Source organism: Manis pentadactyla, chromosome 3 (assembly GCF_030020395.1).
Source record: "Manis pentadactyla isolate mManPen7 chromosome 3, mManPen7.hap1, whole genome shotgun sequence".
In the NCBI taxonomy this organism is placed as follows: Eukaryota; Metazoa; Chordata; class Mammalia; order Pholidota; family Manidae; genus Manis; species Manis pentadactyla.
The window spans coordinates 60,945,746-60,957,938 of NC_080021.1; the positions used below are offsets into that span (position 1 = coordinate 60,945,746).

Consider the following 12,193-nt stretch of genomic DNA (forward strand, 5'->3'; position numbering starts at 1 on the left):
ATTTTATTGTTGTTAACAACCATTTGATCAATAAATATGAGAGATGCCCTAACAACAACAACAACCAAAAAAAAGTACACACTTCCAATTGTAAAATAAATAAGTAACCGGGATGTAATGAATAGCATAAGGAATATAGTCAAAATATTGTAACAACTTGGTATGGTGATAGCTGGTACCTAGAATTATCATGTATATAAATGTTGAATCACTGTGTTGTACACCTGAAACTAATGTAATACTGTGTGTCAACTACCCTTCAATAAAAAAAATGAAAAAAAAAAAAAATCTGTTGACTAACTGGGAATCTTGAGCATGCCGTTTAACTTCTCTCAGCTCCAGTTTCATTATTTATAAAATGGAGATAACTACAGTACCTATCTCACAGAGTTGTTACAATAATCTGAGATATATATATATCATCTTATACATATAAAACATATATACATATATATATATATATAAAATGATTTGAAAGGTGCCCAATACCTAGTAAGTGATCAATAAACATAAGTCACTACTAATATTCAAAATTAATATTATTGTTATTTGTAGTAGATAAGAGTTTTCACTAGTAACTGGGGAAGCTATAACATTGCCTTATTATTCTAATTTTTTTCCCCTTATCTGCATTAAAATAGCATTGCAGTGGACCCTTGAACAACATGGGTTTGAACTGCATGGATCTACTTATACATGGATTTTTTTCAATAAATATATTGTAAAATGTTTCTTGAGATTTGTGACAATTTGAAAAAACATTTCTCCAGCTTACTTTATTATAAGAATAGTGTATAATACATATAACATATAAAATATGTGTTAATCAACCATTTGTATTATTTGTAAGGCTTCCAGGAAACAGTAGGCTACTAGTAAAATTTTGGGGGAATCAAGCTATACATGGATATTTTATTGTGTAGGGGTCAGCATCCCTTAACTTCTCTGTTGCTCAAGGGTCAACTGCAATATCATAGTATTAGTTATCTATTGCTGCATAACAAATTACTCCAAAACTTAGTGGCTTTAAAAAATATTTATGATTTCATAATTCTATGGAATCTGGATACAGCTTACCAGGGTCCTCTGGCTCAGGCTCTGTTACAAGGCTGCAGAGTGTTCACTGGAGACGCAATCATCACAAGGATTAACTAGAGAAGTCTGCTTCTAAATTCATGCTCTGGTTGCTGCTAGGATTTTAGTCCCTCACAAGCTGTTGGACTGAGGGTCTTGGCTTCTTCTCATCTATTGGCCAGAAGTTGCCTTCAGTTCCTTGGCATGTTGGTCTCTGCATGGAGCAATATGCCACACTGCAGCTTGCTCCATCAAAATAAGCTAATAAAAGGGAAACAGAGTGTGAGCAAGAGAGAAGTCACAAAATTCTGTAACTTCATCCCAGAAATAATATCCTATTACTATTGTCTTACTCCTTTCACTGGGAGAGTCACCAGATCCAGCCCACACTCAACGGAACAAGATTACACAAGGGTATGAATAGCACATGGTTGGGAATCTTTGAGGGTCATCTTTTGACTGCCTAGAACACCTTATAAAGTTACTGTGGAAATTAAATGGGACTGATATACATGAAATTCATTGCAGAGTGTTTAGCCCCCATAGCAGATATTCAGCCACTGTGAATTTATTCTCCTCTCCTTACTAAAATAAAAGTCCTTGAAAATAAGGATATTGATCAGTGAGCCCTGCAGTAGCTCAGCCCTCTGTTAAGCAGATATGGCTCTCACCAACCACTGGAGGAATAAATGATGACAGTGACAAACTGTTCACAATTTAGTTAATATTGTCTTCATTTTCAGAAAGTACACCTATGTACCTTTCAGCAGTGATTCATTTATAGTACAAGAGTGTGGCAGGCAGAATAATGGTATCCCCCAGAAAGATTATCTTACCCGAACCCCCAGAACCTGTGAATACATTACATGGTAAAAGGGACTTTGCAAATGTAAATAAGTTAAGGATTTTGAGCTAAGAGTTGTGTAGATTATCCAGGTGGGCCTAACCATATCACAGTAATCCTTAAAAGCAGAGACTACTTCCCCATCTGTGGTCCAGGAAAGTGATATGACTGCAGATGGTTCAAGAGATACAATACTGATGGTTTTGAAGATGGAGGAAGGAGGCCATGATTCAAGAGATGTGGACTCCTCTAGCTGAGGAAGTCAAGAAAATGGATTCTACCCTACAGTCTCCAGAATCAACTTGCTGACAACTTGATCCCAGCCTGGTCAGATCAGTGTTGTGCTTCTGACCTACAGGACCATAACATAATGAATTTATGTCATTTTAAGCTGTAAGTTTGTAGTTCTTTGTTACATTATAGCAAATAATAGAAAAATAAGAAGAAGAAAATATGGAAGAGAGAGCTCATCCACAAGTACTCTCTAAATGTTTAATAAATACATATGGTCATTCTGTAATGTAAGATATTAAAAAGCATTGAGAGTTAAAAAATCTCTAGTTAACTATCACAATTATAAAACTCAGGGCTATTTTTTATAACTGCATTATAAGGACATTAGCTATCATCAAAAACAATGAGAACATAAACTACTGTATTTTTACTTAACATTTACTGAATATTTACTATGTGGTAGACACTATTATAGATACTTTATAAACATTAACTCATTTTTATCTATATGCCCTAAGAGATAGTATTATCATCTCTGTTTTACAGACAAAGAACAGACACTGGGTTCATTAGCATGCCCAAGAGTACGTAGGTAGTAAGTGGCAGACCAGAATACGAAACCAGGCACTCTGGATCCAGTCTATACTTTTAATCACCACAAAAAATTTTTAATTTTCACTAAAATCATAACCTTACATATTCCCAGTAAGTTGCTTTAGAAATATCTTTAGACTTAAGCAGAACTTTTTCATCTGTATGTATGGTGGGTTATTTTTCCCTATTTATTCATTTAACAATTACTAAATACATCCTATGTCTAGGGCAGAGAGGAAAAGAAAAATAAAACAAGCCTCCCCTTAAAGAGTTCACAGTTTAGTAACAAAAGATAGCCATGTAAATAGATAATGACAAAATAATATAATAAATTCATTCAACCACAACCATCTCTAATTCCCTATCAATGAGTCCATGAATTAGAAGGAAAGACAAAGACAAGTGCTTGAATAAACAATTGTGATGCTTTAAATACTCCAGCAGAAGCACCTAACTGCTGTTAAGAGAATTAGGAAAAGGAGCATCTGCAGTAACTGGAGTGGGGAGAAGACAATGAGGATTTTGAAGGCAGGTAACAGAGTTCAACGTGCCAAGTTTCATACTCGACAACATTCTGGTGAGCTGGAAGGAGAGTAAGCCTTAAGGGTGGTAAGGCTGGAGACCACAAATTTGTTAGGAGATGACTAAAAGTGCAGAAATGGTGAGTTTGAATAAAGGCAATGACAGCAAAGATTATTAGAAGAGATGATGAGATCTGGAGTGGTATTAGAAGGGATTATGGCCTTCTAATAATAGAAAGGTCCCAGAATATGCCATGGGCCTCTCTAAGGAATAATAATAGCAAAAGAGAATAGCCCAAAGTTAGAAATGATGGCTGTGTAAATACCAGGCAGAGGAATGGCAAAAGGGAGTTGTCCCAGTGGCCTTCTAAGGAATTCACACATTAGCCTGGGGCAACTAGAATCTGGACAAAGCGTTTAAAGTGTACAGACAACACTAACTGTATGAAGAATAACTTTTTGTAACACTGGTAGAAAGAAGAAGGCTAGACTGGAGTGGGGAGAAATCAGAGGCTGAGAAAGGACATAGCATTGTAGGTGTATTAAAAGGAAAAGTTTAGTTTTCACTTTTTATTTCATAAAAAGACTGAATTTTCCTAAAGCAAGTATTTCTTTCTATAATAAAATACTACTTCTAAAAGTTGAATAATCATGAAGAATTTTAGCCTGCGATAGCTTACTATATGGAAGCACTGTTTTAAGTACTTTACATATATGGCCTCATTTCATCCTCAAGTGTTACTATTAATTTGATTTATTATTAACTGAGACCCAGAAAGGTTAAGTAACTTGTGCAGGGTTATCCAGTAACTGATAAAGGTAGAATTTGAATCCAGGCATTGAGATGCTGGATTCTGAATTCATAGTCACTATATCACTAAAGCATGTTTAGTTAATCCAGACATTCAGAAACTATTTTTATTATGTTGTGCTTCAGAGCACACAGAGGCTCTGGAACCAGACTATGTCAGTTCAAATCCTCACTCCACCATTTGACAGTTATGAGAAGTTAGGCAAGTAACTTCTCCACTCTGTACCTGTTTCCTTATCTGTAAGTGGATATAATAATAGTGCATTTCTGAAGACTTAATGACTAAATGCAGAAAAAGGATTTAGAATAGTGCCCAGAACATACTACACATTCAAAAAGATTTACCCACTTTTATTAACATTATTCTGTCCTAAACTACTGAGAATTATCAGTAAGAAATGCTAGATATACTGCAAGGCCCCAATTAAGGTCTGTGGTAGGCAGAATAATGGCCCTTAATAATGTCCATGCCCTAAACCCTGAAACCTGTGTGTATGTTACCTTACCATGGCAACAGAGACTTGGCAGATGTGACTAAGGTTAGGTTATGGACCATGAGATGGAGAAATTACCCTAGATTCATCATCCAGGTAGACCCAACCTGATCATATTCTAAAAAAAAACACTGCAATTATAAAGATGAAATAACAGAACAAAAGGTAAGAGATATGAGAAAGTTGAGACGGCCTCATCCCACTATTGCTGGATTTGAAGATGGAGAAAGAAGGCCACCACCCAAGGAATATGGATGGCTTCTAGAGGCCAGAACAATCCCTCTGCTGACAGCTGGAAGGAGCCAGGGACCTCAGTACTACCACAGCAAGGAACTGAATTCTGCCAACACCCAGAATGCCCAAAAAGTCAGTTTCTTCCCTAGACCCTCGAGGAAGGAACACAGACCTGAAGACACCTTGATTTTAGCCCACTCAGACTCAGGTTGGTCTGCTGACTACAGAACTTTAAGACAATACAACTGGTGTTGTTTTGAGCCACTTTGTAGTACTTTGTCACAGCAGCAGTAGAAACTAACATAAGATCTATGTTTAATTTTTTTCCTAAAAGACTCAAACATATTGATGTAAGAACTATGTAATATGCTAAAATAAATTTATTTTAGAGTCAGCAATTTTAAATTATGTTAGGGGCATAAATCAATGTCGTCTTTACATTTTTATTATTAAACTCGTTGGAACCTAAAAGTTGCTGAAAGGCTAAAAAGTGGTTATAGATAAGAGGCCAATACAATTTTTTAAATCTTTTCTTTATATTTAAGAAAAGAAAAGGTAAAGAAATACTCTAATTTAATTTTTTTCTTAAGTTCTTATAATTAATAGATGAATTAAAAATATGCTTTTTTTTACTAATGTATTTTAAACCCCAAATCAGGTCCTAAAGCAATTTTCTGTTAACATGTTGGAAAGAATGTATATATTTTAGGTTTAAAACTATTAATGTGTTAAATTTACAGAGGTAAAAAGGCAAAATACACTATGCCTTAGTTATTATCTACTATTTCATTGTCTCTGAGTTGACATTCATTAGCTCCAAGAGAGGAAAGGTCTGTCTGGGTGTTCACCTTCATGCCAATACTGCCTAGCAATACTCCTGGCCCCCAGCAGACTTTTGTTAAATAAATGAATGAAAAATTAATATATATTTTTTAAGCAAATATAAAAAAAAACTGGAAACAAAGCTTCCCTGAAACCTCAGCTTAACTAGCTCACTATAAAACTAAAGATGTGTACTAGGAGCTAAGTGATAAAACCCAAAACTTATTTTAAACATTTTCAACAGAAATCTTAATGTCCTACATGTTTTGCATTCTTAATCAGATTCATTCGACATAATTCAAATATCTTGATAGCCTGGTACATTTACTACTATCAACAAATATTGTGAGATTCATGTGACTTATATAAGGATCCATGAATTAGGACTTGCCTTCTGAAAATATCCTTCATGTTAGTCTTTTTTTCCTACTTTCATCAAAATTAAATGAAGCACAGTACATGTGTAAGCCTACCTGAGAAGTGCAACATGGTTGCTTTGCTTCACAACTGCTAAATAAAAGACCTGGTTTTCCTCTTAGAAGACAACACAGGCAAACATCTCCTGAATATAAGCTTGAGCAACTTCTTCCTGAACCCATCTCCTCGAGAAAGGGAAACAAAAGCAAAAATGAACTCATGGGACTTCATCAAACTAAAAAGTTTTTGTAGGGCAAAGGATATCATCAACAAAACAAAAAGGCATCCTACTGTATGGGAGAATATATTTGTCAATGACATATCTGACAAGGGGTTAACATCCAAAATATATAAAGAATTTACACACCTCAACACCCAAAAAACAAATAACCTGATTAACAAATAGGCAGAGGATATGAAGAGACAGTTCTCCAAAGAAATTCAGATGGCCAACAGACACATGAAAAGGTGCTCCACATTACTAATCATCAGAGAAATGCAAATTAAAACCACAATGAGATATCACCTCACACCAATAAGGATGGCCAGCACCGAAAAGACTAAGAACAACAAATGCTGGGAAGGATGCGGAGAAAGGGGAACCCTCCTACACTGCTGGGGGGAATGTAAGCTAGTTCAACCATTGTAGAAAGCAATATGGAGGTTCCTCAAAAAACTAAAAATAGAAATACCATTTGACCCAGTAATCCCACTCCTTGGAATATACCCAAAGAATACAACTTCTCAGATTCAAAAAGACATATGCACCCCTATGTTTATCGCAGCACTTTTTACAATAGCCAAGATATGGAAGCAACCTAAGTGTCCATCTGTAGATGAATGGATAAAGAAGATGTGGTACATATATACAATGGAATACTATTCAGCCATAAGAAAGAAACAAATCCTACCATTTGCAACAACATGGATGGAGCTGGAGAACATTATGCTCAGTGAAATAAGCCAGGTAGAGAAAGACAAATGCCAAATGATTTCCCTCATTTGTGGAGTATAACAGTGAAGCAAAACTGAAGGAACAAAATGGCAGCCAACTCAGAGACTCCAAGAATGAACTAGTGGTTACCAAAGGGGAGGGGTGTGGGAGGGCAGGTGGGGAGGGAGGGAGAAGGGCACTGAGGGGTATTATGTTTAGTACACATGGTGTGGGGGGTCATGGGGAGAACAGTGTATCACAGAGAAGGCACATAGTGGATCTCTGGCAACTTGCTGCACTGATGGACAGTGACTGCATTGGGGTATGGGTGGGGACTTGATAATATGGGTAAATGTAGTAACCACATTGTTTATTCATGTGAAACCTTCATAAGAGTGTATATCAATCATACCTTAATAAAAAAATTAAAAAGAAATAAAAGAAAAAAATAATAAATAAAACACCTGGTTTTCTTCAGAGATTTTCTTATCCTCTAGAGCAGCACTATCCAACATAAATAAAACACCAGCCACATATGTAATTTTAAATTTTCCAAAACATTTTCATTTCAACATGCAACCAATATATAATGAAATAGTTTATATTCTTTACTTTCCACACTGTATCTTTGAAATCCAGTGTACATTTTACACTTGAAGACGACCTGAATTCCACCTTCCTACATTTCAGGTAGCTAGTGGCTGTTACCATGCTGGTCAACTTCGGCCCTAAAAAACTTCCCGTCCTGGGAACCACATACCCTATCAACTTGTAGTTCCTACTCTGTCCCATTGGTACTGTTAGTTCACTGTGATGGGAAGGGCTTTCTTTAGCTAATATATGAAATCACCATCATGCTCCTCTTAGGCCTGTTTTTTTCCAAGATTCCTCAATGCCTGGAAGACGACAAAATCTCAGTTGTAAGAGATGTTGAATTGCACACCTATAATGTAGACACGAATTTGAATAGTATTAGAATTCATTAATAAATGTTCTTTTATGTTGTCCATAATGTTTCATATCCTGAATAACACTTTCACGGGATAATTTTAAAAAAAAATTCTTGTAACACAGCTTCTACACGGTAAGTTCTCCATTCTTTACAATACAGCTGTTGTAGGACTGAACGCTCCTGGCAGAAGGCGGTTAATCAAGCACTTAAACGTACGACCTACTATGTACGGGAACTTACCCACCTGACTTCAAATCTTAGAGCAAACGTCAACAGGCATTGGCAGCTACGCTACTGAATGTGAAAGCAATTCTCAATGCCGGCTACATGTGAAATGCCGGGTGAACTCTCAGAAAATACTTTCCCTCAGGGCCCGCGTTCTAGAAATCTTGGCTCTGTTCCCGGGGAGGACGACCAGGCTTTCCGAATTCTTAACTGCTCCAGGGTAATTCATTTTCACCCTGTGGCCAGTGCTCACTGCCCCAGTGGTGTGAGCGCGTCCAGCCCGTCCGACAGGCCTCTCAGGCCGCGACTTTGCAGGGCTTTGCAGAGCTCTGTAGGGCGGACGGCTGCCTAGGCGGCACGACCTGCCTTCCTCAGCCTAAAGAGGTCAAGAGCCACCTACCCCAGCAGCTACGCGCCACCAGACGCCCCAGCCCCGATGCTGCCGCCCCACCCTTGGCTGCCCTTCCTACAGGGCCATTCTGCAGCGAGCCCTCCCCACCCAGGGCCGGCGAGGAGCCCCGAAGTGCGCAGGCGCCCCGCCGCCACTCGGCGGCGCTTGTCTGGCGGCCAGCTGCGGCGCCCGAAGGAGGGAAAGCCCTGGCCTCGGAGTGCCCCGGTTTTCCCGCGACCCCATGACACCTAGGTGTCTTCACGCACGGCCCCCGACCCTGGGCTGACGAGTTCGCGACCCTCCTGCCAATCAGATACGGTTTTCCTCCGAACAGCCAGCCGACCAATCACCGCGCGCGGGCGTCCTCTTCGGCTCTTCGGCGCTCGCCGTAGCCGGGCCCTCCCCGGCCTTCCGCAGCGCGCTAAAGCGTAGTTCTCACCGGTTTAATATCCCCCCCCACTTTTTTTTTTTTTTGACACTTCCGGGTCTTGCGTCGCTCCGGAAGCCCGTGAGTTCCGGAAGCCTGGGGAGCCTGTCTTCTGCTAGCAGAAGCCAAGCCTCCCAGAGAAGGTGTCAGACAGTTACTGGAGCGGGGGAGTTTCGCAGGCTCCTCAGGTCAGTGTCTCCCCAGAGAGCCCCGTGCAGAGCTGTGCTTTTGTTTACAGCCGGGAGGGCGCGGAGTTTCACGGCCTTGGGATTGTCGCCCTTTGCTTGTTTCCCTATTTATTGGCTTCCTGTCTTTCTGAAAGACGCAAATCAAAGTCTGATTTGGGGAAAGACAACGAAGCAGTCCTAAAATCCTAAATGTAGGCTTAGGATAGAACCATTAAAAAGAAAAAGGACAGAAATAGGTAAACCTAAGATCTTTTCGTATTCCTCCAAGTAACTTTGTAGAGGCAAACTTCGAAATCTTTTCCTTGCACTTGGAGTGGTGAGATTTGCCTCGTATGAACGGCTTAAAAATTACACAGTGTCCAAACTTAATGTCTTGATGGTTCATGTGAAGTGTTAACATTTGGTACAAAGAAAGTGAGTATGCTTAAGTTTCCACAACATTTTTTGAAAGACGGTGAACTTAAAAGCAGTTTTAATTTTGTTGGGGACGAAGAGTTTTTTAGAATTTTCTTAGAAAATTGCGACGAGTTCGTTATATTGAACATTGATTTCTGGTAAGAAATATGAAAATCATTTGCATTTTCTACTAGGGCCTTAAATTAAAAGTCATTGTTTGTTTACTTCTGTGGGTCCCATTTTCCAAACTACAGCATTTAGTGAAAGGGCTTTTCACAGAATAAGACCAAGTTGTTGAATGTTCACATCTGACGTGTCCTGGTATTCTGTGATACCCCTTGAAAATTTTTTATCGTAACAATTTTAAGCAGTTAGAATACTGAGACTCCATCCACACCACAGTTTGTAGTCTAAACATCTTCCCCTAATGTGTTACGTTTAGTTAATCCTGAACAGTGTAAACTTGGGATGGCTGACTTTGTGTTTTTCTTTTACACTTGAACTTCTCTCTCATCTCACCTATTTTATTAATTACTTGTATCCAGAAAGATCAGAGTTGAATGATCTTGAGCTGGAAGGAGGTTTGAAAGAAGAAAAATAGTGGAATTATTTACAAAGTCCGAAAGAGAAACCCATCTCTTTTTTTTTTAAAGGTGGAAAGAAAACCGAAGTAACAGGACATAGTAGAGAGAACATTAGGCTAAGTCAAGAGAATTGAGTTCTAGTCCTGACTCTGGTTTTCCTTTGATCACCTCTACGTCTTGGCCTTACTAACTCTTCTGTTTTAGAAATTTTGGGGTAGCCTCAATCTGTCATTTTAAATCTGTTCTGTAGAAGAACTCCTGTAGAAGTTTCCTGGAGCCATGCAGGAGAGAGACACAGCAAGCAGATCTTTAGCAGTATTTTACAATAGCAGCTGTTACACATGTTCTCTTTGAAACACAAGGTTCCCGATAAAATTTATTCATATCTTAGACTAAATGATCTGTATTTCTTTCTAGCATTAAAATTCCATTTAAGATTATTATTCATTTGTATTCAACATGGATTCATTTGACTAGTACCATTTTTTTAAATAATAAATGACATGTTCACAACTAATTCATTACTAACACCCACTAACATGTCTATATTGAGTCTCATTCATTTGACACAAATACCAAATTTAATTCTTTTTGATTAAAAATTTTTTTAACTTTTCTCTCTTCTTTCTACCCTTTTATTTTAGCCAGAAATTTTTTTGCTCATATTTGAAGATTATAGTAATCTTTGCAATAGAGAACGCAGGTTTTTTCCATTTTACGTATCTGGTAGCTGACCCTTAAATATGTTAGCAGTTTTCCCCAACATAACATTGCTAGTAAATTCTGAGTCCTAACCCCATGTTTTCCCTACAGCATCAAATAATTTGAAAGTTTCTTCCTTTGCACTCCACCGTGTTCAGGTTCCTATAGCACAAGGAAAATGTATGCCATATGTACAATCTTTATTTCTGGACCAAAGTTCTGCTCTGAATCACTTCTTTTTTTCTCTCCTTGATTATCTTAATTGGACAGACTAGAAGCAAATTGGCTGTTCCCTTTATCTCTTCCTGTGAAATGACAGCAGTTTCTAAACATTTCATGTTCCTCTTCAGTTCTTCGTAATGTGGAAGAAACCTCAGGAGAAAAGCCCTGAACTGCCTTGTGTGGCCCACGTCTGTAATCCTCGCCCTGTAAATGCAAGTGCTGTGTTTTCTGTACATGGGTGTGGCAGCAGGGAAGAGGTTGTCCAGCACCACCTGTCTTTCCTGTCGTGGTCTGTCAATCAACTTCTTCCCAACCTTTTCCCATCTATACAATCAACATGTCCTTTTCTATATTGCTATTTCTTCTATTTAACATATTTTCTTTCTTTCAGAGCTCTCCCTTCTCACCTTCCTGTCAGCTAAGTTGAGATAAAATTCACCCAAGTTGTCTTTTCTTTCTTAACTGTTAAGACATAAAACCAAAACCTCTAGAATTGTTTTGATTATTCATAACCAACCCCTTCCACTGTTAGATGGGTTGGCATTGCCTATGTTTTGCATATAGTATGTGTTCATAATAATTAAATGAATGTTCATGTCTCATTTTCCCTTTGTTCAGATTTGACATTCAGTCTCTTTGGTTCTCTGACCACATGTATAGATGAAGAGAGAGGGAATGTAGACAAGCTGCATCTTGGGCAATATGGGCAACTTTACCACATTCCTTTAATTTCTTTCCCCGTATACAGTCCTGAGAGCTTGACTGGCAGTCTGGTCTTATGAACAATCTTGAGGGTAAAAAGCTTGCTTTGAGCTCTGTGGGGCTGAATTTGATCCAAGTTTACCAAATATCCACACTAACAACTTCCTTTTGTGTGTTCCACAATTTCCCGAGTGTTTGCTAGAAATTTACTAATGCCAGCATGACCTTAAACAAGTTGTTAATCTTTTCAAGCCTTAATTTTTGTCTTCTTAAAATGGACATGATAATATTTACTGTATTGTGAGGATTAAATGAGAGAAAGAATGTAAAGAAAAAAAGTGCCTCACGTGTTATCATATATCACATGGTACTGCCTCCTCATCCATTGCTAATACCTCTTTTTGTGGATATTACCACATTCTCTC

At 38.2% G+C, this 12,193-nt stretch overlaps 1 protein-coding gene and 1 long non-coding RNA gene across 12 annotated transcripts in view; one reads left to right on the forward strand and one right to left on the reverse strand.

The window, feature by feature from the left end:
* Positions 1 to 487: 487 nt before the first annotated feature.
* On the reverse strand, positions 488 to 8,823 carry LOC118913468 (uncharacterized). Of its 2 annotated transcripts, none has more exons than XR_008996271.1 (3): positions 7,740 to 8,823; positions 6,102 to 6,227; positions 488 to 1,335 (listed from the first exon to the last, which is right to left on the reverse strand). It is a non-coding gene; the product is annotated as an uncharacterized LOC118913468 (long non-coding RNA). The 2 variants fall into 2 exon arrangements; XR_005025220.2 differs by having other exon boundaries at positions 6,102 to 6,230; positions 7,740 to 8,176.
* Positions 8,824 to 9,007: 184 nt separating this feature from the next.
* The window catches only part of PEX2 (peroxisomal biogenesis factor 2), a 32,458-nt gene continuing 29,272 nt past the window's right edge, over positions 9,008 to 12,193 (forward strand). For 5 of the 10 annotated variants that reach the window (XM_036887477.2, XM_036887478.2, XM_036887480.2 and 2 more), the window contains exon 1: positions 9,008 to 9,162. The gene's annotated coding sequence lies outside the window, so the exon portion shown is untranslated. Of the gene's footprint in view, positions 9,163 to 11,089; positions 11,861 to 12,193 lie in introns of those variants that run through there. The other 5 variants (XM_036887474.2, XM_036887476.2, XM_036887472.2 and 2 more) reach the window with 4 other exon arrangements.